The sequence below is a fragment of the Pseudorasbora parva genome, chromosome 7 (assembly GCF_024679245.1).
Source record: "Pseudorasbora parva isolate DD20220531a chromosome 7, ASM2467924v1, whole genome shotgun sequence".
NCBI lineage: Eukaryota > Metazoa > Chordata > Actinopteri > Cypriniformes > Gobionidae > Pseudorasbora > Pseudorasbora parva.
The window spans coordinates 25977810-25983971 of NC_090178.1; positions in this window are offsets into that span (position 1 = coordinate 25977810).

Below are 6162 nucleotides of genomic sequence, written 5' to 3' on the forward strand. Positions count from 1 at the left end.
TTCCTCAAATAAGCTCACACACATTGCTCATCCCTGCTATAGGGTGAAAAAATCAATGTCGCATCCTGTTTGTCATTTATATATATCACATGGTCCTAAGTATTCAGACCCTTTGCTCAGTATTTAGTAAAAGCACCCTTTTGATCTAATACAGCCATGAGTCTTTTTGAGAAAGATGCAACAAGTTTTTCACACATGGATTTGGGGATCCTCTGCCATTCCTCCTTACAGATCCTCTCCAGTTCTGTCAGGTTGGATGGTAAACGTTACGGTAAAAGCCACTCCTTAGTTATTTTAGCTGTGTGCTTAGGGTCATTGTCTTGTTGGAAGGGGGGACCTTCGGACCAGTCTGAGGTCTTGAGCACTCTGGGGAAAGTTTTCGTTCAGGATATCCCTGTACTTGACCACATTCAAAAACACCCCCACAGCATGATGCTGCCACCACCATGCTTTACTTTTGGGACTGTATTGGACAGGTGATGAGCAGTGCCTGTTTTTTTTCCACACATACCGCTTAGAATTAAGGCCAAAAAGTTATATCTTGGTCTCATCAGACCAGAGAATCGTATTTCTTACAATCTTGGAGTCCTTTAGGTGTTTTTTTTTTTTTTTTAGCAAACTCCATGCAGGCTTTCATGTGTATTGCACTGTGGAGAGACTTCCGTCGGGCAACTCTGCCATAAAGCCCCGACTGGTGAAGGGCTGTAGTGATGCTCTTCCATCTCCCGACTGCATCTCTGGAGCTCAGCCACAGTGATCTTTGAGTTCTTCTTTACCTCTCTCACCAAGGCTCTTCTCTCCCAATAGCTCAGTTCAGCTTTAGGAAGGGTTCTGGTCATCCCAAACATCTTCCATTTAAGGATTATGGAGGCCACTGTGCTCTTAGGAACCTTAAGTGCAGCAGAATTTTTTGTAACCTTGGCCAAATCTGTGCCTTGCTACAATTTTGTCTCTGAGCTCTTCAGGCAGTTCCTTTGACCTCATGATTCTCATTTGCTCTGACATGAACTGTGAGCTGTAAGGTCTTACATAGACAGTTGTGTGGCTTTCCTAATCAAGTCCAATCAGCATAATCTAACACAGCTGGACTCAAATAAAGGTGTAGAACCATATCAGGATGATCAGAAGAAATGGGCAGCACCTGAGTTAAATATATGAGTGTCACAGCAAAGGGTCTGAATACTTAGGACCATGTGATATTTCAGTTTTTCTTTTTAAATAAATTTGCAAAAATGTCAACATTCTGTGTTTTTCTGTCAATATGGGGTGCTGTGTGTACATTTATGAGAAATAAAACCAATTCAATATAACAAATAGTGAAAAATGTAAGGGGGTCTGAATACTTTCCATACCCACTATATGTGAGGATGATAATGATGATGGATTGTATGATCATTCCAGCCTAACCTCCATCCTCACCAAGAGCAATTTGCAGACAAGTTGCTGCTGAAGCCGAGAGATGAATCTTATCTGTGGAATGGGTGTGAATAAGAGCTGTTGATTAAATGCATACAAGAAAAATAATTGGAGCTTCATTCCTGGATACAGAGTAACTCTAAAATAAATAATAGTTACTGAATCTCCAACTTTTCTTGTTTCCTCCCTTGAGCTTTAACTGCTACGCCACATTAACTAAAATAATAGCAATCATTATTCAATAAAGTCTGAAGTGAAACTACTGTATAAATCAATAAAATGGGGAAATAACATGTCACTTTAAAGGGGGGGGGGGTGAAACACTCAGTTTCAGTCAATCTCATGTCAATCTTGAGTACCTATAGAGTAGTATTGCATCCTTCATATCTCCGAAAAGTCTTTAGTTTTATTATATTTCTAAAAGAAATATGGGCTGTACCGAGTCTTTCTGGAGGCGTATCGTGTGGGCGGAGCTAAAGAATGAAGAATTGATGACGCAAAGCGATGACGTCCTCAAGCGTGGAGAAACCCTTGCTATTGATCTCAGCTAATAGATATGATCCAGAATCAGATCCGGAGGCTGAAATAAATTGAAAAGGAGAAACAGCAACATCAGGACGTCTGTCTCTGTGGTATGTACTGTATTTAGTGGCCTGTCAACATTTGTGTGTCTTTACTCGCAGTTTATGAGGACATGATTCGGTTTATGGACTATTGTATGCGACTAAACCTTAGCAGTAGCAAGCAAAACGGTTTTGCACGTCAGACTAGTGTAACGTTATACAGAGAACAACAATAGAGTCCGTTAGCGCATTTGAATGACGAAGCACGCGATCGTGTCGTTTACTGAAGTTTACTCACGTGACGATAGCCAACAACATAGACATTTGAAGCAGTTTTACTCACCGGCTGCTTCCAAAGCAGGACCGAACCTTTATTGCTGGGACCACTCCGTCAAAAACACACTTCTTGGAGTGTGGAGATCCACTTTGCGATGCGACTGAATCGATGTTGTGAAGCTTCCCGTCATTTCTGCGTTCAAATCGGTTCAAATGCAGCGCTGCCTTCCCGGAATGCTGTGCTGAAGCGTTGAAGTCGCTTGATGTCAAAGTGGAGGAATGAAGTGGAGCGCGGCGCGGACTATAACCGGCGTGTTCACGGAAGACTGGAACTGCAGCTGAGAGAGTGTTTACGGCCGTGCATTGCCTCTCTCCCTCTAGTCACGGGCGCGCGCACCCTACCGGGAGAAGAGCCCGTACGTCCCATACAAGGACCTTCCGTTCTATTAAAGGGTTACTTCAGCGATTAGCATATGGCTTTGTATCAGTAGAAACCCTGGAGTATATTCAAATTAATGTGCTTTCCCCCCTCATATCTCCCTGAGACAAGAGATTTATGCATTTTATTTCTGGAAAAATTCCTCCTATGATGCAAATTGACGATTTTTGCATCATAGGAGGAATGTTTGCCCAGAGGCTAAAGACTACAGCCAGCAGAGGGAGCCATTTCCGCATGTTTTGAATCTGCGCATGGGGGATGGGAGATAACACTCAGCTTGCAGGGAGAGCTCAGCTGGCAGGCACTCATTTAAACGGAGCTATGGTTCTCAAATTCATTTCTATGAAAGTTAAGCTTGCAAAGGCATGAACTGAAACGCGCCAGACTGAACTCGCGTTTTGAATGTATGCCGCGAGTGTAGTCGCGATTACCTCAGCTCTCATCACTCGTGCAGTTAGTGCTCAGTGCTGTGAGACTCGCGCGGTGACTCACTCATTATATTGAACACACACGTTCAGTTTTTAATTGTAATGTCTTCTCTAACTCAGTCACTGTAATCAAGTTGGTGGCGTTGGGAATGGCACAGGGCAGCGAAGCATTCTGGGAATTGTAGTCTTTCATCCCCATGGGACAAAAATACATTCTCTGTCTTTTCTCAGTCTAGAAGACACCAAATTCAAAAATAATTTCACATTTCTACTGCATTGATGATCCAGGTTAAATACAGATTCATCTTCCCAGCGCTGAAGTACCCCTTTAACGTCAAGTCGACCCATACTCGAAAAAAACTCTCCGAAACTTGTGAGAAACCGGAAGGAGTATTTTTGACACAGAAATACTCCATCAAACGTCCAACATTAGTTTTTGAAACTTTGTCTATGTTTAGGATGGGCAGAAACTAGCTTCTGTGCCTTTAGTAAGCGATCTGTGTGAACCTGTCTGTCTATTTGGTGTTTTTGTCTTTCTATGAGAGAGAATTTTTCCACCCTTTGTTAAAGGGGGGGTGAAAAAATCACTTTCAGTCAGTGTCATGTCAATCTTGAGTACCTATAGAGTAGCATTGCATCCTGCATATCTCCGAAAAGTCTTTATTTTTTTTATAATTATATAAGAAAGATGCGCTGTTCCGAGTCTTTCCGAAAAAAGCCGAGCGGGTGGGGGCGTATTGTGTGAGCGGAGCTAAATAATGACGTGTGCGCGCCGCTGTCATGGTGTTGAGTGCGTCGTAAAGCTGTGTCCCAGCTAACAGGGAACGTTCTCAGAACGTTGGCTAACGTTATCTGAAAGTTCTCTCAAAGTTATCAAAAAACGTTCTTCCAGTAACGTTATTAGAACGTTGTTCCAACGTTATTTGCTATTGAGAAACGTTCTAAAAACGTTAGCTATAAAACGTTATTCTTACATTGTTAGTGGAACGTTTTAAAAACGTTACTATATTAAAAAAGTATTAGTCATTACAAATTAGTCATACAGCTTTTTTTCTCAAACTTCAGATACATAATTTGTATATCCAGAGACAACTTAATGACACTTAAATGCTATTTTCGTGTATATATTTATTTTTTTACAATCAGAAGAAAAATCTAGTAAACTAATTATGTATTAAATATAAATGTAATATAAATATAAAAGTCAATTATAAAAGTGGTTTTAGCTTTTTTAAAGAAAGAATAAGATGTCAATAAACAAAAGCAAGTACATTAAAGGAGAAAACAGGAATATTTTATTTGCTCATACTCCACACCCTTATTAGAACGTTATTTAACGTTCTTAGAACCTAATGAGAACGTTAATACAACGTTCCACAAACTGGACATTTCAACGTTCCTAGAACGTTCAAAAACGTTTTTAGAACTTAATGGGAACGTTAGGGAAACGTTCTTATAACCTAAAATTGTTAGCTGGGGTCATCCCTAACAGCGGGAAAAACTTTATTCAAAATAAAAATATGGCTTTTAATCAGATACAGCCATACATCTATGATCCGGAATCAGACCCAGAGGCTGAAGTTGAACAGGAGCAGCAGCAAAAACGACTAGAGCAGGACGTCTCTATGTGTTACAAGTTATACACTAATATGCTTAGCGGCTTGTGTTATTTACATATTTATACTTGAATTATATCATCGTATTTTTTTTCTTTGAAGGTGTACATGTGGGAAGTGCAGTTGTGCACGTGTGTGTGTGTGTGTGTGTGTGTGTGTGTGTGTGTGTGTGTGTGTGTGTGTGTGTGTGTGTGTGTGTGTGTGTGTGTGTGTGTGTGTTTACGCGTGGTTTGTGTAGACAATTGTAGTAAGCGGACTGGTTTTGCACGGCAGGCTAGTGTTTACATAGAAAGACATGGAATAGTAGCGCATTTGAATGAAGAAGCGCGCTTATTTAGTATATCATTTTTCCCCACTCTTTGTGTATTGTTGTTTGGAGCGCTTTTACAATACACAAACATAAAGTTACACATATAACGTTAGTGGCCAGCTAAACAAATGTACACGCACTACACATGCTCCATTGATCAATTAACTATACGTGATCATGTTTGGGCTACTTGATGGGCATACCCATATGGAAAAGTCTCGCTAAAAACATGTGTGATTCTTATATGTTCCAACAGAAAACTATAAGGATCATATATGCTGCAAAAACCACATATACAAATTGTACAATATTCATGTATTTTCAATCATATATGTCCTACACTGTAAAAAAAAAAAAAATGCTGGATTGTGTTAAATACAACCCCTGCAAATCAGTGAGATTTTACTTTAGTAAATTAATTAGCAAGTAAAACGAATAAAAATGGGTAACCCTAACACAAAGAAAATATTTCCTTATATATGTGAATGATAAATATATTAAATTATTTAACTGCATATTAAAAATATACAGGATAAATATATTACAATATTTAATAATACATGAGGAATTGCTGCTTTCAATTAGAAAAATATGTGACAATATATTTACTTATATATCATAATGTATGTAATTTTATTTGATGTGCATGTGATGATATTCCCAAAAATATATTTAACAAAATAATATATATATTACAAAATAAAAGGAACTGTAGTCCGTTACAGTTACTGAGAAAGTGCTATTATATATATATATATATATATATATATATATATATATATATATATATATATATATATATATATATATATATATACACACACACACACACACACATACTGGTTTTTGTTAATTAAGAGGACTATTTTTTCAAACCAGTTTTTTGCAACACTAAACAGTCACCCCTTTCCACTTGTGCTAAAAAGATGTAGTAAATCTTAAAAAATCCAATTTGAGCTATACAACCCAAATCTCACTTAAAAATCTGAATAAACACATCAGAACTCAAAATACAAGAACCTGAGACCATGGTGTATTAAAAGGACAAACGATAATGAGGTACTTAGCTCCGCCCATGACACAAATAGTAATTACCAGGGCCAACTTTATTTGT